The 22,260-nt window shown below is 53.6% G+C and overlaps 1 long non-coding RNA gene across 1 annotated transcript; it reads left to right on the forward strand.

Annotated features, from left to right (window-relative positions):
* The first annotated feature begins 9,085 nt into the window (after positions 1-9,085).
* Positions 9,086-15,708, forward strand: LOC146395351 (uncharacterized). Its single transcript, XR_014832716.1, has 3 exons — positions 9,086-9,899; positions 11,285-13,086; positions 14,496-15,708. It is a non-coding gene; the product is annotated as an uncharacterized LOC146395351 (long non-coding RNA).
* The last annotated feature ends 6,552 nt before the right edge of the window (positions 15,709-22,260 follow it).

Genomic DNA, 22,260 nt, shown 5'->3' on the forward strand with positions numbered 1-22,260 from the left:
CTGGTAATTGCTTGTTTGAGGGGCAGTGGGTACACAGCCCACAGGACGGAGCCAGCTGTGCAGCTGCAGGAGGGTCCTTAGCCTCTCTGTTCTTCCCCCTCTCTAGGGGCTCCCCATTTGCGTTTTGCATTGGGCCCCGCATATCAGGCAGCCGGTCCTAGCCACACACGGGCCCTGGGCGCACTTCTGGTGGGTGGACTAGGCTCAAGGAGGAAAGCTTCTTCACCCTTCCAAATCCTTCTTCATCCTTCCGAGGCTTCTTCATCCTTTGCCCTTCCAAGGGCAGCATTTTCCCCCCTTGAGCCCAGCGTCTGTGTTTTTCTGTCCTGCTCTGGAAGCCCCCAGGCCTGTGCTTCGGCACACTTTGCCGGGCAGCGGGTCCTCCCTCCCAGATGTGCTGCGGCAGTCATTCCACTCTCCCAACTGAAAAGTCTTCCAGAGTCAAGCCGGCAGGTCTAGCACCCGACGCACCAGGCCCCGGGCTGGGTCAGGGATGGAGAGAAATGGACCAGCCGCGGGATCTGCCATCCCATCCCAAAGCTGCTGAAGCAAACTTCCACCACCCAGGTGGCTTCAACCCATTTCTCCTGAACTCCTGGAGGCTAGAAGTCTGAAAGCCAGGCGTGGGCAGGGCCGGGCTCCCTCCCAAGCCTCTAGGGGAGAAGCCTCCCTGGCCTCCTCCAGGCTCACTCGGCTTATGGCCTCACCACCCCACACTCGGCCTCTGTCTTCACCTGTCTCCTCTTCCATGGCTCGTTTCTTCTCCTTCTAAGCACACCTGTCACTACATCTGGCCCCCAGTTAGTTAACCCAGGACCGTCTCATCTCAAGATTTTCTCCGTTATATCTGCAAAGCCCTTTGTTCCAAATCAGGTCACATTTACAGGTACCAGGGGTGCGGCTTGGACAGACACTCCTTGGAGGTTGTGATTCAACTCAATGCATGAGCCGGGAGGGTGAGGAGCCTGCAAAGGCCGAAGGAGCGTGGGAGGCACGCGGGGACAGCTCACGCGCTCGGCGCTCCTGCCAGCAGGAGTGCTTCTAACTGCCCCGCATGTCCATTAAAACCTTCACTCTCCCGAGTAATGGGTCCCGTTATCACTCATTTTACAGATGAGAAACTGAGACACAAAAAGACTCATTTGTCTCCAGTCACCCAGCCAATGTGTGGGTTAGTCGGCAGTGAAGCCTGGCAGTCTGTCTGCTCTCTGGGCTCTGACCTGCTCGCTGTGCTAGGACCCGGGCTCTCTGACCCAGGCCGTGCTGGCCAGGCAGGTGACACAGTGAAGAGGCCACCAGGGAGTGGGGACCTGGAGGCCGGGAGAGATGTCACTCTCGGGCCGCAGACAAAGGCAGTGCTGTCGGCTTTCAATTTTTCAAGGAAAGCATGAAGAGGCTGATTTTGTCCTAGAAATTCCCAACTACTAGCTTTGGTGGCTTATTTATTTTCTGCAAACCAAAGGAAAACCATCGGGAGTCTGTAAATCAGGAGCCTGCCTGCCACCTCCAGGGTACAGAAAAGGGCCATGAATTCTGACTTTGGGAAACAGAAGGGCATAGACCAGCCCAGCCCTGACTTCTGGGATAGCCCCCTCTTGGCAGAACCCTCTGCAACCCCTGACTCTGAAATCTCACTCTCCTCTGGCCCTGAAGGAGCCATCAGCAGGCAGTGACAGCGGCCGTAATTCCATTTTTCTTATTTCAGAGCGTTGGTCATTTCTGGCTGAGTGGCGCTGACTGACGGGTGGTGATTTAGGAATCTTACAGAGGGATTAGGGAGGTGAGGCTAAATGCATTCTCCTCCAAGGAAACCAGTTTCTGTGGAGGATGCTGATAAAAAGCAAATTATTTTATTCTGTTCACAATCAATTCCAGCGCTGGACGGCAGAGTCCCTCAAGAAATAAGGTATTAACACTTATCTCGTGGAGCTGAATTCTTCGAGGAAAGAGTAATCCTTTAACAGACGGGGAAGTCATTTTTAAGGCATTAAAATCCAGCAACGTGCGCCTGCTCATCCTTCTTAACGAGCCACGCACCGTCTTGACGTGTTTGGTGAGAGGAAGAATGTAAATCACAGCTCCCTGGCAGGGAAAGCAGAGCGAGCTGTCCCCAGGGGCGCTTGTACTTGGAGTAGGGATTTTTTTTCTGTGAGGTCTTTGGTCTGGGTCATGATGTTGGTTTTTGTTTTCGTTTTGCTTTTTAGGGCCATGCCCGCGGTATATTGGAGGTTCCCAGGCTAGGGGTCAAATTGGAGCTGCAGGGGCAGGTCTACACCACAGCTCACAGCAATGCCCGGATCCTTAACCCACTGAGTGAGGCCAGGGATCAAACCAGCATCCTCATGGATGCTATTTGGGCACGTAACCCACTGAGCCACAATGGGAACTCCCAGGATGTTGGTACTTTTCTGTCAGCGTCTATTCCTTCATCTTCTGGTGACAGCATCGTGGTTCTGTTTTGTGGGGTCATCCCTGACCCCTGCTCAGTCCACGTGCTCTGGGGTGGGGCCATCTCCACCTGTGGAGCCGGGGAGGGGCACGTGACCTGCTATGGTTGGCGTGGGTTCCAAATCCAGTCAAGTGGCTCCAGGCACCTTGGATCGTGGATGGATGGTCAGAATGGGCTTGATTAGGCTGCATTATAGACAGGTGTTTCAGTGGCCCATGAGAGCAAAGGCTACTTTTTCCCTCTGACTGCCGGTCCTCCGCAGGGGGAGAGGGCCACTGCGCTGAGTCACCCGCTTCCCGGGGGCCCCCCCGTCTCTCTCACAAGGTTTCCCAACCTCGATGCTGACATTTTGACATTTTGGGGGGGATACTTCTCTGTCGGAAGGGGCCGTCCTGGGCACTGCAGGCTGTTTAGCAGCATCTCTGGCCTCCACCTGCATCACAGGTAGGCTTGTTTCTCCCCCAGACTCGCAGGTTGAAGTCTACCTCCCAGCACCTCCTAATGTGACCTTATTTGGAACTAGGGTTGTTGCAGATGGACTTGGTGAAGATGAAGTCACACTGGCCTAGCATTAGGATGTCCCCTAATCCAAACTGGTTGGTGCCCTTTAAAAGGAGGAAATTCAGAGGCAGTAAGGCACACAGGGAGAGTATTTTATGAAGGTGAAGGCAGAGATTGGGGTGAAGGTTCTGCAAGCGAAGGAATCGTAAAGATGGCAGCAAACCACCAGAAACTAGGAGAGGGGCCTGGACCAAAATGTCTCTCCCAGTGCTCAGAAGGAACCAATCCACGGACGCCATGACCTTGGACTTCCAGCCTCCAGAACCATGAACAATAACTATCTGTTGTTTAAACCGTGGTTTGTGGTCCTCTATACAGCAGCCCTAGCAAAGAACTCAACCCACTAGATACCAGTAGCATCTGCCCCTGAGTCATGGCCACCAGAAATGTCTGCAGACGTCATCAAATGTCCCCTGGGGGGCAATAGCATCCTCAGTTAAGAAGGGAGGGAGGAAGGGAAGGAAAGAAAGAAAAAATCCATAGCAGATCCATGAGGCTAGGGATCTGCCTGTTTCTTTCCCTGCAGAGTCTTCAATGTCAAGATCAACGCCTGGTACCTGGTTCATGATCAATACCTACATGAAGTGTAAACACAGCGCCTCTTTATTCAAGTGCACTGCTCTGAGCCTTGCTCTTTTCACTTTGGTTTGGAAATCTCGGCACGTCTAGAGCTGCCACATTTTTTTGATGGTGGACATAATTTACTGTGTGGCCACGTCAAGGTGTTTTCACCCGTTCTCACTGATGGAAACATAACCTGTTTGGATCCAAGCTATTGCTGCCTCAGCGAGAGCCCCAGCCGTGGCCACGTGTGGATGCTTTAAAGTGTCTGTGAACAGACTTGTATCTTGGTTCTTTGTCTCTCAAAGATGGAGCGTGTCCTTCCTTATTTCTGTCACCTTCCCCTCTCCTGCCTCTTTTAGGAGCACAGCCTGGAGGAGCTGGAAGGCTGCAGATGACCTGGACATCAGCATGTACTTCCATGGACATCAAAGAAGGTTTCTCAGAGGAGGGGCACCAGAGCTGGGCTGCTGCCGGGGGTGGGCAGCAAAGACCCTGACTTTATGGGCAAGAGGCTCAGAGGGTCAAGACCAGGGTCAAAGCCAGCCACGGGCCAGGAGGGGCTGGACACAACTGGAAATTTTCTAATAGCTTCTTCTCTAGCTCCCAGATACCCACCCCAGTGTGTGGTTAGACTTGGTGCCAAGAAAAGGATATAAGACAGAGAAAGAAATGCACAAGGGGGGTTCCCATTGTGGCACAGTGGAAACGAAACTGACTAGGATCCATGAGGCTGCAGGTATGATCCCTGGCCTTGCTCAGTGTGTTAAGGATCCAGCGTTGCCATGAGCTGTGGTGTAGGTCGCAGATGCAGCTGGAATCTGGCATTGCTGTGGCGTAGGCTGGCAGTTGTAGCTCCAATTTGACCCCTAGACTGGGAACCTCCATATGCTGCAGATATGCTCCTAAAAAAAAAAAGCAATGCGCAAAGGAAGACAGGCTAAAAGACACAGAAAAAGAGATATAGGAAGAGAGTTCCAGAGAAAACAAGGGAGAGGCAGAAACAAAGCTGAAAGCTTTTCCGCTCAATTCAGGAACGAGACGAGGATGCCCACTCTTACTTCTTTTCAACACGCTATTGGAAGCACCGGCCACAGCCATCGGACAGGAGAGACACGTCAGACAGAGAAAGACAAACACCGTGTGATATCACTTATACGTGGACTCTAAAAAATAACACAAATGAATTATAGACAAGACACCACAGACTCGTGGATATAGGAGATACACTTGTGGTTAGCAGTGGGGAGAGGGAAGCCGGGAGGGACAAGCCAGGCTTATGGGGTTAAGAGACACAAGCTACCGTGGAAGAGCAGATAATGCCACGAGGATATATTGGCTGGCACGGGGAATCACGTTATTATCTTGTAATAACTTGGAGTGGAGTATAATCTGCAGAAACCCTGAATCACTCTGCTGTACACCTGAACTCATATTGCAAATTAACTATATTTCAAGAGAAATAGAGGCTGGACAGAGTCCGAGAGCCACAGAAAGCAGGGAAGTGGGGGATCCAGGGCTGGAGGACCCCGAGGCTGAGCCCCACAGAAGCTGCTGCTTCTTCCTCCTGGGACAGGCCCGAGCTGGCAAACCGCTGCTGGGGCTGGGCCTCCACCCCCAGACTCCCAGGGACTCCGGGGTCTACTCTGTGCCCACCCTTCCACCCTCTCCTGGGGAGAACAGAAGCTGCCCTCCTTCCTGTCCTCCCTGTGGGCAGGGGACCCAGCCCGGGCTTCTGCCTGGGGGCCCCAAAAGGCTCCAGGCCCAGGCATTGCAGGTTCAGAGCAGACTCCCGCCCTGGGAAGTGAGAAGGAGCAGATGCGCTTCCGTGGTCTCCATGGAGATCTGCCAACCTGGCAACCTTGATGGGCAGCTGGGCCTGGGCCTCCAGGCTTTTGTCTTTGCAAAGCCTTTCCTTGAACGCAAACACTGAGAGCTAATCTGCCAGGCACCTGCAGGGACCTGGGCTTCCTTCCCAGCCGCTGCGGGCCTGCCTGGACAGGACAGCCCAAAGCAGCAAATGGCCTGGGGTGGGGGTGGGGACATTTGATGAGCTCTCAGAGACTGTAGACACAGGTTCTGGGTTGGTTGGTTGGTTTTTTATAACTGAACCTGCAGTATAAGGAAGTTCCCGGGCCAAGGATTGAATCTGAGCCACAGCTGCCGCCATCTGCAGCTATGCCAGCTCCTTTAACCCACTGCACAGGGCTGGGGATCGAACCTGCGCTTCCTCAGCAACCCGAGCTGCTGCAGTTGGATTCTTAACCCCCTGTGCCACGGCGGGAACTTCCGGGTTCTGTTTAAATAATGTTCAGCTCCGCCTCCCACCCCTCCATTGTCTGTTATTAAAATATGCTGTGGCCAGCTCCGGCTATACGACAAAGGCCCTACAGGTCTGCCCCGGAAGAAAGAGAAAAAAGAATAACCCTGGCATGCCTTGAACTTGTAATAAAATGCATGTTCAGGACCTGGAGGCAGACAACCAGAATACTGCCCAGCCATTCATTCAATCATTCAGCAAATCCCAGGGCCCTACCAGGTACCAGCAATGAACACACAGGACACAGCCCTTCTTGGGGAGCTGACACAGGGTGGGGAAAATGAGCGTTCAACACATCAACAAAAAAAAATAAGATGATTCCAGCCAAGGAGACAGGATGAAATCACGGGTAGAGGCGGGTAGGGGTGGGGCAACCGTCACATAGGATGCGATGGGAAAGCTGTTCCGAGCAGGTGACCTGACCAGGAACCTGAGTGAGAAGGAGCAACCACATGAGATGTGCAGGGAAGAGTATCCAGGAGGTGGAACAGCCAGTGCAAAGGCTCAGAGTCTGATTCAGAGTCTAAAGTGCTGGCCGATCAGAATTGCTCTCAACCACACAGGATGCCTCATGACTTCGTGAGAAGGTAGCTGCGGCCTCTCATCCCAGCAAGCCTTTATTAGATTTCCTTCCTCTTCTGGAAAGCAGGGTGGTGAGGGGTGCGGGGAGCTCCTTGGGAAGGGGGGCCCCTTTGCAAGGTACCCAGGTCCCATCAAACCTGGAAACCACAGAGCCACATTCCTTTGCTGTCACCTAGGTCTCTGTTTCCTAAACATCAGCATTCACTGCCACCACACCTGCGCGGCACACCTGCCTCTCACCTGCCCGTTGTTTGCTACGTCTCTTCAAAGCAGCTTTTCCTTGGCTGGCGTGCCGAGGATAACCTCAGCCTTGGGGGTGATAAGTATGACATTATCGCTAGTTCTTTCACGTCTGATAACTAGTTATTCAAACGAAACGCGTGCACCTATCTGGGTACCACCCCAAATTCAACCACAGGGCACACTTTGGGGAGGGCTGCTCCAATGCAGCCCCCGCGTTCCTGCACGTCTGGTGTTCAGGGATTTGTTCAAAACCACATGCTTAGTGAACCCCACACAGTTCCATTTTCCTGTCTGTCCTCCGGGCTGCCTCACTCCCAGATGATGTTTGGAAAGCAGGCCTCATGGCCAAGGCCACTTCGTTCTCAGAGATTCAAGTCTCCGGCCCTTGGATTCCCCCCCCCACCCCCCATTGCTTCTCTCCTTGTTTCTCCTCCCCTCCTTCCTTCTCCCACGTTCCCTCTCGTTTATAATTTTGAAACACCAAGCAGGTTTTCGAACCTCAGCGCCGCCTAACTCACTTATTCCAAGCCACTGTCTCCAGGTGGAAAACCCACAAGTTGCATCCTCTTCTCTGCCGTCGTCTTATTCTTTGGGAATATTTTGAAACACACCATCCCAAATAGGAGCCAAGTCACCCCCATCAGCATCCTTCAGGGAGGATAAGGGAGGAGTTCATTTCCTCAAGAGGCTTCATGAAGAGCTGGTGCGTATCAGATCCTGCTCAGGACACTGGAGGCAGAACAATGAGCAAAACCAAAATGCTGTCCTCATGGAGCTTCTATTCTACTGGGGGAAACATCATTCACAAACACCATTTACATAAAAACAAAAAGGTTTAAGTGACAACCCAAACGAGTGATGCCTCAATCAATCATTCAATCGCTGGTCTTCCCAACTTTCCAGGCCAATTCCTTTCCATCCTCCAAGACCGGGTTTAACTCTGCCCTCCCAGGCAACCCTCTCTGCCCACCGGAGCTGGATACTCTTCCTTGGCCCCCAGGGCATGTGATAAGCGGCCTTGCCGAGCAGCTCAGGTGACTGATGTTCAGAGAATGAAAACAGACGAGCAAGCCTGGGTTCACGGCCAGAAAGTGTAACTGGGACGAGCTTGTGCGCCTGCATCTGGTGACAAGTGAGGACATTCATGTACTTGCTCGTGGATGAGGCCACGCCCGTGGGTGGGTGTCTGTGTGCAGCGAGTCTCAGCCTGTGCGTTAGAAGGATGCTGCCTTCAAAAAGGGCAGAGCGATTCCCCTGAAACCCGCCCTGGGAGCTTGTATCCTGCCTTCGGCATCCCTGGTGCACCGAGGATCAGAGGCGCCCAGGGCCTCTCAGCCCCCTTCTCTGTGAAGGTCCCTTTCAGACCGTGGAGCATGAAAAAGCCCGCATCAGCCTGAGTGGGGGGGGGGGGGGGCGGAACCCGGGCCCACGCAGGTCCCATCACTACGGGCTCCGAGTTGTCAGGCAAACTGCTAAGCTCCCCCGTGGCCTCCTCTGCATCACAGCAGCCACGCAGCTTGGAGGATTTGGGGCTAAATGAAGGCAATGGTTCCTGTCAAGCACTTGACCGGAGCCCTGAGCACACGTCGTTCTCAGCGGTGCTGGCTGTGACCATCGCGGGTGTCCACACTGAGCTGGGCTGGGTGCTTAGCAAGTGCCCTCGTGGTTCCCACCCGCCTGCCCACAGGCCGTGGCTGCAGCCACCTTGGTTTGGTGCCTTCTCTTCTCTGTTCTCCCGACACTTCCCTTGGTCCTACTGAAAACTGGGCCATGGTCACGGGTCTAGAGCACCCCAGGGACCATCTCTTGTGCCGCCCACCCTGGGCGACCCCACCCAGAAGTTTTCCTTGACACGCCCACTCCATCCACCAGGAGCAAAGCCCCACAGACTTGTGGTCCCCAACCCCCCTCACTCACCCCCTAGAGTGAACCTTCAACCCCTCCGGAGAGAGAACAGGAGAAGGGTGGCTGGACTTAGACCTGAGTTTCCCCAACCTGGGGACCTCTCTGTCCCGCCAGAGGGCCCTGGCTTGCTCCATCCCATGCCCACCCACTAGCCCACCCCTTGGCAGTTTGTCCTTCCATCCTCTCAAAGCTCGGGACTCCAAATCTCTTTTCTAAGTCAGAAAAGTCCTCCAGCGGATGTCTCTGCTCCCCTAGGAAAGGGCAGGCTGTGTGCATTTACTCTTGATTAAATAATATATGTTAATGTATGCTAATATATGCACCCCGGGGGGCCCAGGAGGGCCTGGGCTGCAGCCAGAGCAGCTTTGCCTGGGGGGGATTGTCAGAGCTGCCCACCAGTCACCGCAGAGGCCCCAGGCTTAGAGGGCTCAGCCCCTCTCTCCTGGTCCACCCAGGTCACAGCCAAGGTCGAACAGAGTCTGATTTCCGAGCTCTCGGAGACGCTGGAATGGAGGCTCCTAAGTGGTTCCAGATGCCTCGGCCCCCATGCAGAGAGGCTGCTGGAAACCAGACGCCTCCAGGAAGCCAGAGGCCTGCTGCCCCCAGCACCTCCCCGAAGCCCCCAGACTTTGGGGGAGGGAGTTAACCCAGGCCAGGCGTGAGTGTGCACCCCTCCACCTCTGGCTGACAAAATCTTCCTGCCTGAGCTGCCTGGGCAATGCCGGTCTGGGTCTGCTCAAGCTGTGTGTTCTCATAAAAGCCCAGATCCATGACTTCTCTTGTGAATACAAAGCACCCGACAACACCAGGCTGGCCCCCTGAGTCATGGTTCAGCCTCCTTCGGCCCCTCCAGGGCTGGGTACCCCCTGCCTAGGGGGACCGCCCCGCCTTGGGAGGAGCTGGACGTGCAGCACCAATTCCACCCTTAAGGGGAAAGGAGAAACAAAACTAGTCTCAAGGCCAGCGGTGAAGCCCCTCGTCCTGTGTTCCACGTCTGCTTCCGCGGCTCCAGGGCCAGACCCCACCGCAGCTCCTGCCCTCCACCCACGGCCGCATCCCCAGCCTGCGCCTGGGATGCTCCCCCTGAGTCTTCCGTCTCTTCTAAAGCCCCACAATGAATGCTTCAAGGACAAGCTTCCTGGTGCCACTGAACCGGATTTGTCTTGCCCGACGCACAGCAAGATGAGTCGCCGAGGCTGGCAGCAAAGAGCGGGGTCGATGGGCAAAGCAACCAAACGAGGAGCTGGAAAGCCACGTCTCAGATTGGCTCCTCCAAAGGTGAGGGGCTCTGGGTGTTTCCGGGATAAGGACTGAAGAAACAGGGCGGCAGCAGGCGTGCAGTGCGTGGGGGAAGGTGATGGAGAAAGCTGCAGTCATCGCCATTCTGCGCAATGGTGTAATTAGGTGTAATTAGGCTACAGGCCTCTGCGTGTGCCAAAGGTCACCAGGTGGACGCTGGCGCGTGCCCAGTTGGAGGGTCGAGGGTCCCATCCAGTCTTCACCGGCTTAGCTCCAAGTAGGCACAGCTGAATTCAAGTTCCTGGAAAACACCTCGGGCAAACATCTCACGTAGGCTACAGGCTGCTTGGAGGACATGCAAGACCTCGGTAGATGACCTTGATGAGCAAAGGCAGGTGAAACAGACTGGACTAATTACCCAGGTTCCCTGGCCACCTCCTCCATGAAGCCCTCCCCAACCCAGCAAACCCGAATGCCGACCTGGTTTAAGATCCACGAGGGGCTAAGATCTTTGACTTCTGAGATCCTCCCTGTTCCTCTGGGAATTGAAGGCCATCCCACGGCCAGGCCTGAGCAGGTCCCTCTAAGGCCCCCCTCTCTGTTCCTGCATTCCCCCGTTGTCCTAAGTCCTGCCTTCAACCTCAAAAGTCCAGCAGCCAGAACTGCGCCTCAGCCCCCGCTCCCACCCGGTGCCGAGCCACAGGACAGGAGCCCCGAAGGCCTGTCCCTCTGTGGCCTGTGACACCTTTAATTGGCAGAAAATCCAGGGTCAGCTAATGGTCTGCAGAGACTGCCATTAGCTGTGGCAGTGACCGATTCCGCGGGGGTCTGGCTGCAAGGGACCAGCTTCAGTGGATTTATAACACCAAGAATAAGTTGAGCAGCAAAGCCCTGCTCGGCTGCGATGACCCCCGTCCCAGTGTGTAGACGAGGCTGGCCTAGGGGAGACCGATTCCCCACCTTGGGACACCCTGGAGGCATTTCCAGAAGCTGTGGCCAGAACTGACGTTGAGCCAGGGGGCCTTTGGTCTCCTGATGCTTCAGCTTCGTCTCCTCCTTGCCGTGTGTCTTTGGACAAGGAGCACAGCCTCTTTGTGCCTTGGTTTCCCCACTGGTCCAATAGAGGTAATTATGGAGGCGCCGAGGGGCATAAACCATGACATGAAGTGGGGCGGAGAGCAGAGCCCGGCCCAGAGTCAATTCTCAAATGCTGGTTATTTCTATTGTTTTCCCAACAAACCCAGCTGCCAAATGACATTTTTTCCAAACCTCAGTTCCTAGCTTTCTGGACATTATGCCCGTCTCTAGTTTTATCCAGTGGTTAAAAAATTGGCATCCATTCTGTTTAAATGTAGCTTGTAGCTATGACTGTAAAGGAATCACCCCATTTGCAGTTCAAAGTGTAAAACCCGTGTCCTTTGCAGAACACAGACGATAATGGCAGCAAACACAATGTCAGCAGCACGGTCGTGGCCGGAGGAACCAGGTGAAGCTCACCCAGCAGAGGAGACGCAGCCCAGCCCCGCCCGCCGCAGCACAAGGGGCCCTTGGACAGTTTTCTTGCATCAGGTCAGCCCCCCTCCCCCAATCTGCTCCAGGCCACAGTGGACAAGAGGGCCCCGAATGATGGAGATTGCGTTTCCCGCCAGAGCAGGGAAGGGCAAGGCCAGGTTTTGTTTTGATTTTGTTAAGTGAAGAATTGCCAAATCCTGGGGAAAGAAGACCCTTTTGGGCATTTCTGCCCCTTCCCCCAAAAGGGTGGCTCCTTCAGGGCCACTGCTGTACCTTGTCCTCTGCGTGGCTGCATCCCAAGCCCAGCGCTGTGCCCCGTGTGTAACCAGCTGCCGGTGACAATGGGACAGAGCACGACCCTCCTGCTGCGAAACAGGCCTGGGCGTGCTGGTGGGCGGGGGCTTTTAGGAGGGGCTGGTTCTCCACCAGGACAGGTCCCATGGGAAGGTGCGCAGCAATGGCCTCTCTAAATGGAACTCCCAGCGGGCCTCTCCCAGTGCTGGGCCTCCCCCTGTTGGCTCTGCCTTGATTCCTGGATGAGAAAACTATCTTTTCAGAAGAGCGGGAGGAAGCTGCCATTAGAGCAAAGCCCTGGAGCCAGACGATCAGGGTTCAAACCCCAACTCTGCCAGTGAGTAGCTGCGTGACTTTAGGCAAGTTGCTTGACCTCTCTGGGCCTCCCTGGCCTCCTTTATACAATGGGCAGGAAAATCAACCCACCTCCCACAGAGGGAAGCGTGGGGATTAAGCGGATCCCTACACAGAATGGAGTGGTGCTCGGCACATAGCGGGCATCGTGCAAGGTCAGCTGCTGTTTTTAATCTGTGTGCATCAGGCTTCTGATCCTACCCCAGCGAGAGCCTGGGGAGAAGCAGGTGAGACTAAACCAAGAGGAGCGTGGCCAGGCAACCAGAAACAGAACTGCTCCCTGCAAAGCGGCCCTGGCCACACTGCGGTTCCCTCGGCAGGGCCAGGGTGCCAAGGTCTTTTCCAACAGGACAGCCCAGGTCACACGCAAGCCCTTCAGGACTAAAACCTGGCCTCAACCTCAGACCAGAAAGAAGAAGTGTAAATAAATAAGCAAACGAAATGAAACCCCCAAACACTGCACGTCCAAACCAACAGCGCCTTCCTCCCGGCTCACCCCCGGCCACGGAAAAGCAAATGATTTTGTTTTCTCCTTCTGAGGGTGGACAGAGGCGGGCTGGGCGCTTGAGAGGCGTTTTAAGGGCGGGTTTGGCTGGGAGCTGTGGGAACAGGCCATTCCCTGGGGTTCCGAGCAGGTTTTCACTGCCCGGGTTTTTTGTGGACAAGCAGCAAACATGTTCAAGGGCTGAGGCTGCAGAGCTGGCTCTGGGGGGAGGGACCCTTGAGAAAATAAGACCAAGCCCTTTTGTGCCCTTGCCGTCACCTGCCCTTCTGCCAGGATGCGTGGCACAGACCAGAATGCCCTCCTCTTTGCAAGCCTCAGCGCTTTAGAATGCAAGGTAGGACAAACCTAAGGTTGTCAGCAAAGTGGCACGAAGCCACTTGATGTTGTCTGCAGTTCGAGTGGGAGGATATAGGGAAATGTGTTTGTGGGAGATCAGGGATCGGGGGAGAAGAGGAAGCACCTAGCACTGTGTTGCTGGAACCGCTGCCTTTTGCATATTTTTTGGCCTATGCTCACAGCGTGCAGAAGTTATCAGGCCCGTGATCAATCCCAACCCCAGCAGTAAAGAGAGCCACAGCCGTGACAGCACTGGATCCTCAACCCACTGAGCTACTGGGAACTCCGGCTTTATCCATTTTTTTAAAACTGCAGAAAAACAACGCACATCCAGAAAATTGCCTAACACGTATTATGATGAACAGATTATTATTGCGTGAACGTCAGGTGCCCCTCCCGCCATTACATCAAGCTCTAGATGCTCCCAGAAACTTTCCATGTCTCCTGGCATGAGCCCAGCCTCTTTGATCCTGAAAGTCGTTACTGTTCTGTTTTCACACGGCCTTAGCCTGTTTGCCTAAACACACGCTATGGTTTAGCGCCGCCTGATTGGATGTAACGTGAGTGCGCTTATCCGTGATGGAGTTTTCGGTGTCTGCATCTTTGGCTCGGGGGTGGGATGCGCACAGGTTCATATTCCTCCTTTCCCTCTTGATGGTACGAGTACATCGTGACACATTGATTCATTCCGATGAGGATGGGCCCGGGTCATTATGACCCTGGGGCTATTCCCGGTGTGGCCAGGGTGGACTTCCTGCAACTCGCCTCCCATGGCGCGTGTGAAATGAACTTCCATTGGGGATATACCAAGGGTGCAAGGGCCGGCCATCAGGTCTATGCATCTTCAACTCCATTCGACGACTGCCCTGGGAAAGGCTGGCACCAGCGTATACCATCCCCAGCCACATGCACCTGCCAAAGCATCCTACCTGTGGGAACATGACCTTCTCATTCAGGTTCATGCCCTTGGCCAAGGCTGGCCCTTTGTCAGAGGAAAGTGGTACCCAGAGGCAGGAACAGGGACCATTCACACCTGGACGTAACTCCTTTCTGCCCATGGGGCTACCACACCAGCCATCTACCTTTGAGGCCGTAACTTGAAATAGCCAAGAGAAGCCAGCCCTGGAATTCACATCCCGTGTTGTCTCTTTTGCCAACCATGTTATCTCAGGAGGTTTAATCAGCCTTCTCATGCCTCAGTTTCCTTGCATGTGAAATGTGGGTAAAGGCATTGACCTCACGGGGTTGTGGTGAGGATGGAAGGTCCGTGAGCTAGCACAGCACAGGTGCATAGAGGGTACTCCACAGCTGTCAGCCAGAATCCAAGCCATCCTGAAGTCCCACCCTTCCCTCCGGACCTCTGGAGCACAGCAAGGCAAGAATGGCAGCCGAGACGAAAGTGGCGCATGGTCAAGGTTGCCAGTGGAGTTTGGTGCATCCAGGTGGGCCATTTCTAAGCAAGTCTAAGGCAGCGTTTCCCTCCAGCATTGGGGTGAGGCATCATTTTTTTTTGTTTTCAGCTGGGTCCCAAATGAACGTGCTGACTGCTTTTAGGGCACAGTCATGTGGTAGGAAAAACTGTCTTTTTCTTTGTCTTTTCTAGGGCCGCACCCAAGGCATATGGAGGTTCCCAGGCTAGGGGTCTAATTGGAGCTGTAGCCACTGGCCTACGCCAGAGCCACAGCAATGCAGGATCCAAGCCACATCTGAGACCTGCACCACAGCTCTTGGCAACTCCAGATCCTTAACCCACTAAGCAAGGCCAGGGATCGAACCCATGACCTCACGGTTCCTAGTCGGATTCGTTAACCACTGAGCCACGATGGGAACTCCAGGAGAAACTAACTTTGAAGGACAGAATTGTATTCAGCTCAGTAAGGTTTCAGACATTGAGCAGAGTGGGGGATGGATCAGGCTGGCAAAAGCAGGGTCTGAACCTCTGTTCCAGGCTTGTCCTGCACCTGGTGACTGGGGGGCAGTCAGTGAGCTTCTCCCTTTAGTGGGGAGAGCACAGCAGAAACGGCCCGGGGTGGACAGGCAGCTGAGCGGAATCCACTGAGCTCAAGGCGGGGGAAGGAGCTCAAGAAATGACGTCTGCAGAACACTGTACCCCGACTAGAATTGGTCCCTTTCAAGTTCATTTTCAACTTGGTGATTTTATCAAAGAGAACATTTCAGGTGGGTCCTAGGGAGCCTTTAATGCCAGCAAATGCTAATTTCTCTTTTGAAAAAAGAGAAGCCAAGCCTTGCCCATGGCTTCCAGGGCCCCAGCCTGCCCAGAGTGGACGAACAGTATTTAACTTTAGGCGCCTCTGCTGTCTCCTGACCAGCACTGGTGAGCCAGGAGCTGGGCTTCTTACCTGGGGTTGAGGGGATGGAGGGGAGGGATGCACCTCAAAACTGATCGATCTTAAGTAGACATCTCTGGAGTCGACATCAGCCTTGAAAACCCCGTCACCTGCCCAGAGGCAGTGCCCCAGGTGTGCATTTCACGTGTGCAGACACTTTACAGGTACATGGAATAAACGTGAAAAGTCACACGATGGCATTTTTCATAACCGCTTTACTGAGATATAATCCACACACCACAAACTGTGCCCTATAATAGCCGCTCCTCTCTCCCGCCCCCAGCATGCTGTATACAGGCCTTCGTGACTTCAGTAAGTTCACGAAGTTGAGCAACCCTCTAGCTGATTCCAGAATATTTTCATCATTCCCCAAATGAGCCCCATAGCCACCAGTGATCACTCCCCATGCCTCTGTCCTCCCGGCCCCAGGCAACCACTAATCCACTGCCACGGATGTGCCTGTTCTGGACAATTCACATAAACGGAAACATACAAGACATGGGCTGTCGTGATTGGCTTCTTTGACTTCGCGCCATGTTTTAAAGCGCCTCTGTGTTGTAATAGGCATCAGTACTTCATTCTTGTTCATGGCTGAATAATATCATATTGTATGGATGCGCCCTATTTTGTCTGTTCATCATGCAATGGTGTAGCTGAAGGAGAGAGAAACATAGAGGGACAGGCTGAGAGACAGAGAGAGAAAATACCAGAAGATCAGGTTGGGATGGAGCGGAAGGTCAAGGGCATGCCTGGGGTGACTCTGTAGCCATATGGGAATCTGAGTCAGAGCACCAGAGTTACACCCTCATTTGCTGTGTGACCCCGGGAAAATTCCTTGCCCTCTCTGAGTATCCTTTTACTGATCTAGAAAGATGGTGTGGAGCCCCTCAAATGGCTTTAAGATCCCTTTCTTTGTCTACATTCCTGGTCATGTACCATTCCACGTATCAGCTATTGCCACCTGGTTGGAAGACGTTCATCAACTCATTTCCTAAAATCTGGTTTTCATGGGGGGGGGGGGGGGCAAAGCACTGGATCCCTAAAGAGCCAGTAAGAATCTTTTGGTTTGAAGCTATAGAAACCGGGTTCAAAATAGTTTAGGAGGGCAAAAAAAAAAAAAAAAATGTATGGCTCCGTCACTGAAAAGACACAGGGAAATTGTAGCTGCTCGCCTGGGGTGGGGCTAGCCTGTGCCTCTCCCTGCCATGCTGCCAAGTGGATGCGCCACCCTGGCTCTCCCAGCCTGGTTGCCACTTCACGGCAGGGGCCGCAGCATGGAGGGCCTGGGGCACCAGGGGACAGGGAAGCTCTTGGCTGAGGGAGGACGTGTCCAGGGCAGTGAGGAGGCAGCACTGCCCGTGAGCCCGTGAGCCAAGGCTCCAAGCATGCTCCATTGTTCCATTGGACTGACTTACAAAGCACAAATTCAAAGATCAAATGATTAAGACTCTCAAGGCAGTGACTGCAGGGTCACTGTTCCCTGTGCGCATTGATGCATTTTAAAGGATAATGTAAACCAGGCACGCTTTTTACCACATGTACCACCCTTAGGGCATAATCCTCATGGCATCCTGGAGGAGCCAGAAGAGGGGGCGGCCCCTTGTGAAAGCAGAGCCTGAAACAACTTCTGAAACAAAACGGAGGGGCCCGCGCCCAGAGCACTCACTGTCCATCTTCTCAAGGGCAAAGACCACGTCTGCAATCCCCACGCGTGGGCCGGGTGGGCGGGCCAAGGCGATGTAAGCTCACCAAGAGGGATGGAGAGATTTTCACAGACTCAGGAGAAGACAGAGGAAAAGACACCCGCCTTTCTGTGGACATCAAGTGACCGCAGCACAATGCAACGAGCTGGCCCAATATCTGGCCCCAGAGTCACATTTCAGCGCATCCTAGGAATTGTTCATTAGACACCGTCTGGGATCTTTGCTAAGACGGCACGCGGCAGATCAGGCTGCAGGTCTGTTCAGCCTCAAAGCATCATCGACTTGGATTCGGGGAACTAGCCCAGCCCCAAGTTTGCAGAGAAGCAGGTGAATCAGAAGGTATGTCTTGGTGGAGGGTCTTTAACAACAGAGGCTGGCATTTAAGTGTGGGCCCTTTATTTGGGAGGTGCAGAGCCAGGCAGAGAGGGTGAAGAGACAGGGAGGGGAGGCAGGTGCAGAGGGAGGCAGGGGGCTGCATTACTGCACGGGGGCAGCTTCGTGACCAGCCCCCAGACTCACCGGGTCATCTTCCAGCACTTGGGACTCCTCTGAATGGGATACAAGGAGTAACGAGGGAGGAAGGAGAGGCCGCTTGAAAAGGATGGAAAGGAGATAAGACACAGACCAGCCCTTCAGCTCAGGGCTGCCTCAGAGCACAACCTGGCAATGAATGCCAGTTCCGCTGCTTCCAGCAAAGGGCCACGTTTCTCCATCGAGCGCCCCTACCCTTGTCCATCTCCTGTCCCCTCCGACCGATGCCCCTCCTTCCTTTTCCTAAGACTTCACACCGGGCCTGGGGGCTGCAGCGGCCTGCAGACACTCCCAATAGGAGGGGAGTCCACAGGGGAGGGTCGTGGGGAGGGGCCACATACTTGATTGAAAATCAAGTATAGGCAGAAACCAGGAGTCGTGAGAAACACCTTACACACACACCTGCCTCGTCCATCCATTACAGTGGGCACGGCATGTGGCTTGCGCTCAGGGGCCTTGGTAAAGGAAAGAGCCTTATATTTCTCCAGACTGGAATCATACATAAAGACGTAAGCAGGAGGTTCGTGATCTAAATCACAGAAGAACAGTTGGTACATGATTCCCATCTTTCGGGGCATATGGTTATTGATTTTAACAACAACAATAGAACACTTTCTACAGGCCAGGAGGTTTGCCAAGTATTTGAAACCTACCAAGGCATTTTGTTATTATACCAGTTCTGTAAATAGGTGCTCTTATTAACCCCATTTCTCAGATGGAAAAAAAAATAAGACCAAAAAGTTGTCTTGGGCTTCGAATCCAGCCCACCAGCTATTTCCTCATCTGGCAAACAAAAGGGGAGGAGGTCTTGGGTGGGGAGCCTGGGACTCCTCCTCGTCTTAGAGACTATGAATTGTGCCAGGAGACTTCACCAGGCATGGTGAGCCCAGCAAGGCCACCCCACCCTCTGCACAGCTCTGTCCCTCCAGACACAGCTTCTAAATCTCTCATATCCCGGCCATGATTCCAGACAGAAGCCTGTGGCTGGGTCTCTGGGCAGGGCCACCCAGGGGTCTCAACCCAAAGCCCACAGACCCTCTAAACAGGGAGTGGGGTGGGTGCTGACAAGCCCAGAGGCAGCAGAGAAGGGGACGTGCTAGGAGAAATGTCACCACCCCCACCCACGTTTCTCTCCCCTCTTGGGCCATATGCCACTGAAATAAGACACATCAATATTTTGTACCCAGAAGCCATCTGCAAGGTCTACTAATGAGGAGCTTGGTACGATTTGTGACATAAGGTGTTTACCGAATGTGTGTTAATCATATTTGTACCAAAACAAACCTTGCTCTTCAAAAAAGGGGTGTGGGGTGTGGGCGGGAATAAAGCACTTAGGCGGATGGTTTCCGGAGCAACAGCCGCAAGAGGCTGGACCCGGGCAGGATGGGGGCCATAGGGCGTGAGCGGTTCAGAAATGGAGGCTGCACGTGAGACCAGGAGGGAGGGAAGGAAGGAGCGGTGGGGCGAAGGGAGTCCGAGGAGACCCGAGAGTCTGAGAGATGCAGAGAAAGAGGGGCTTCTCTGTGAAAAGCCCACCCCGCTCTTAACCTTGGCTTCCTTCTGTAGATGTTTCCTGAGTCAGGCCAAGGGCGTAGATGCCTAGGGCCCCGGCACTCATGGGACTTATAGTCTGTTTGGGGAGGCTGATGGGTAGTAATCAGGAAACCAGTAAGTAAATAAGAACTTCACGTTGTCGAGATAATGAACATGGGCTAAGCAGAGCGTGCTCGAGGAGGGGAGGGGTTGCTTTGCTGAGTTGGTCAGGGAAGACCCCGCTGGGTAGGCGGATAAAAGGAAGAGGAGTAATGATAGCACCGCTATCAACAATGCACGGCATTACTGCATGCAGGTCCCTGTTATCCTAAGAGATTTGCTTCTCTCAACTCATTTACTCTCAAGGCAGAGTCTTCATTAAAGCAGGTTCCTCTTCCTGCAGGTCAAAAAAAGAACTACATTTCCCAGCCCCCCTTGTGGCTGGGTGTGGCCATGTGACTTGCCCAATCACATGTGGCCGGATCAGAGCGCTCTCCGTGCCAATTTCCTGTTTATCTTGGTGGAGCCAAAAGACCAGCACCTGGGTCCCTGAGTCACTGTGTGGAGGGCAGCCGCCTATCACCATATGTGCTAGGAAAAACATTTCTATTATGTTAGTCACTGAAATTTAGTAGGACAACCATCTGTTCCAGTTTTCCTGGAACTGTGCTGGTTTTAGCACTGAAAGTCCTGTGTCCTGGCAAATCCCTCAAAGTCCTAGGCAAACTGAAATCTGCCCACCCTAGATTTAGGCAGTCATTATGATGCAGCAGCTGCTTTGCCTACGCTGATCTGGTTATCACCCCAACCTTATGAGTGGGGTCTGTTACTACCCCCACTGTGGAAATGGAGAAACTGAGGCTTGGAAGAGGTTGGCATTTCCCTGTGGTCATTTTCCAAAGGCCACACAGCTAGTTGGACAGCTAGGAATTGAAAAGAAAGGCTGTGTCTGGAGGCCGTGCTTCTATAACGTCACGATGTTCTTTTGGAAAGAGGTAAGAAAGGTGGGAGCTGGTGGACGAGCATCCTAGGAGCACCCATCCGTCACTCCATCTCTGTGTGTTGCTCCCTGCTGGTCTGATGCGGAGAGAAGCACGTCCCTCTCTGGAGACTCGTCAAAGCATCTTGTCCCCATGATACCCTCCAGCTGCATCTTTATCCATTTTCCTGGCTGGAGGGTGGAATCCAAAGAGACGGCACCTCTGCTATTTCCATATTTGTATTCCCTAGAGTCTAGCCCTGCCCACAGCTGATAGAAGGCATGTGAGAAACATTTATTGTGAGGCCTGAAGAGGTACTGAGAGAGGAAAGAGAGTGACTGAGAACTGGCAAACACTATCTATTTACCAACAATGCCCAGGGCCAGGGGGGAAAAAAAATCTTCTTCTAAAGACTGATACCAAAGGGCTCAGGAGAATGGAATCAGGCTAGTAGGATTCAGAAATGCAAACTGAGGGGCCTCGCCTTGGGGCTCAGCTTCTAGGCAGGTCCAGTGTCTCAGGGGTCTCCAGCTTTCACTGTGTTGGTCACTGCCTGCCCTTCCCCCCGCTCTCATCACAGGGAACCTGATCCCTCTTCCCTAGGCTCTGGGGCTTTGGGCCAGGTTTGGCCAATCAAAAGCACCATCTGGAGGCAGGAAGAGGCCAGGGTATTTCTCACCCTCTTTTCCTCCAGGGGCCAGTGCTGTGCCCTTTCTGTGGCTCTTTTACACCAAGCCCAGCCTGGCACCCCACACTTCTGGCTACATAAGGATGGATGACTTTCTTCCCTGGGAAAACAAGTGCTAAGGTTAACTGTCCATCCCTGGCTGCCGGCTTCAGTGCGGTCAGGAGAAAACAGTTAACCCATTTAAGAGCAAGGGTTCTGAAGCTAATTTACCGGAGAGAGTACCAAGCAGGTTTCCAACCCATGAAAGCAAACACAGGTCAGGAGCTCCCTCACACATCTGCCATTGAGCCGCTCAGTGGCAAGGGTCTGGGTTATTGGGAGAAGTCCCAGTCGGAGGAATTTCCAGGACAGAGTGCCCAGTATGTGGGCACATAGGCATGTTACGGATTCATTACAATGGTTCGTATGCTGGTCAGGGTACAAGCAAATATGTGAAGTATGGTTATCTCTTAGGTCTCAGCAAGAATAACACAAGGTTGATCAGGGCGCCTGTGTCCTCATGTGTCCTATTCACCATACTTAGCTCCCAGAAAGGCAGTGCAAGGGAGGTGAGGTTAGATGCCCAAGTCTTACTATTCCAGAATAATCCTTTGGTTGTGAACCACGGTAACTTTTATTGCCCTAATAAACCAGATAGGCATTTATTACCACCTCTTTTTTTTTTTTTTTTTTTTTTTTTTGGCTGTACTTGCAGCATGCAGAAGTTCCCAGGCCAGGGATCAAATCCATGCCACAGCAGTGACAGTGCTGGATCCTGAACTTGCTAAGCCATGAGGGAGCTGCTGAGCGACTCCTCTTACAACTTGGGTAGGACCCAAGAAAACAATAAGAAGGGAGAGGTGAAAAGAAGAGAATGTCACCGTCAGCAGAAACCCGGAGATGTGCGACCCGAGCACAGGTTCAGGAGGAAACCGCCATGGGTTCCCGGGTACCCCAGGTGCTTAACAGGCAATGGTCTCTCACCTTCCCCGGGAGGCTGAGAGAGACTGCAGTTCACTGGGCCCCTTCCTCCCACTCCAGCCCCTGTCTACCTGCGGTTTCCCCGTGAGCAGGAGCAGCTCCCACCCTCATCCATCTCACTGCCCACTCGCCAGGTGGGAGGCGGGGCAGCTGGGAACCGAGGGCCACGGTGAGCTCCTGCATGACCCACGTGCCGAGAAAGGAGTGGACAGACCTGGCCTTGACGATGGCCGTGCCTGCTGCCAGCAGGGTCCTTTCCACTCGAGCCTTTCTACACCAAAAGGATTAAGGATCAAATAGTGTGATTTTCTAAGACTGGAGATTCCTTTCCAAGCTCTGACCTCCAGTGCTCCCAGAAAGACGGGAGGAAGATGCTGTGTGATATCACGAAGCGATTCTGATGCGAACCTCTCAGGGGTCATGAGACTCCATGTGTTCAGGGCACTGCCCCCGACAAGCTGCCCTCACCTTTCACAGCGGCTGCAAGCTTGCAGGCCCCCAGGGAGCCCACACGTCTAACCAGCTGCTATACATCCAGGAGTTGCCACGACCCACTTGGGTTCAGTGATTCACTAGAATGACTTAGAGAACTTGCATTCTCCTGGTTACGGTGTTGGTAGAAAAGCTGCAAATCGGGACTGGCCATTTGAAGAGAC

The sequence above is a fragment of the Sus scrofa genome, chromosome 17 (assembly GCF_054392235.1).
Source record: "Sus scrofa isolate SSC_HxYL_T2T_F1_AM1 chromosome 17, Sscrofa_HxYL_maternal_Yorkshire_Landrace_v2.0, whole genome shotgun sequence".
Taxonomy (NCBI): domain Eukaryota; kingdom Metazoa; phylum Chordata; class Mammalia; order Artiodactyla; family Suidae; genus Sus; species Sus scrofa.